The sequence below is a fragment of the Convolutriloba macropyga genome, unplaced genomic scaffold (assembly GCF_964194025.1).
Source record: "Convolutriloba macropyga unplaced genomic scaffold, txConMacr16.3 SCAFFOLD_768, whole genome shotgun sequence".
NCBI classification, from domain to species: Eukaryota; Metazoa; Xenacoelomorpha; order Acoela; family Convolutidae; genus Convolutriloba; species Convolutriloba macropyga.
Window position 1 is genome coordinate 1 of NW_027453432.1, and position 580 is coordinate 580.

The window sequence follows — 580 nt, forward strand, 5'->3', positions numbered from 1 at the left end:
AGTCAATTCCAAGAAGTCAGGTCGTAAGAATCATCGATGGAGACGACGAATTAAAAAAACGGGGGGGGGGGGGGAGGTACGTTTGGGGGGGGGGGGGGGAGGGAGGGTTAGGTACGTGGGGGGGGGTAGTTTTTTTGGGGGGGGGGGGTAGGTGGTTAAATGGGATCAAACTTTCTCACCTTGAATTACAGACTGTTACCAATTGCTATACATTACAAACTAAGCTATTGTTAAAATCTAATGTTCGAAAACAGAAGTCAACAATCGAAAACGGAGGTAAAAGCTCGAATAGAAAGAAGTCAAAATTCAAGTCATGAACAAACTTGCTTTCTGCTAAAAAAAAAACCTGTAGAATATCAATACTCCTCTTCGAGTCGTAAAAAACCACGATGTCCCCAATAATAGCCGCTATCGCTTCGCGGCTATTAATAAATAACCCCCACTCAAATATACTAGCTATTTTGAAAATCAACAGTGAAATTACAAGAGCATAGGTATACTGGAAAGTCGAAAACGAACTTATCACGTCGTGAAAAATGAAGATACCCACAGCATAGTTCCACCCCAGGTATCGCTTCGA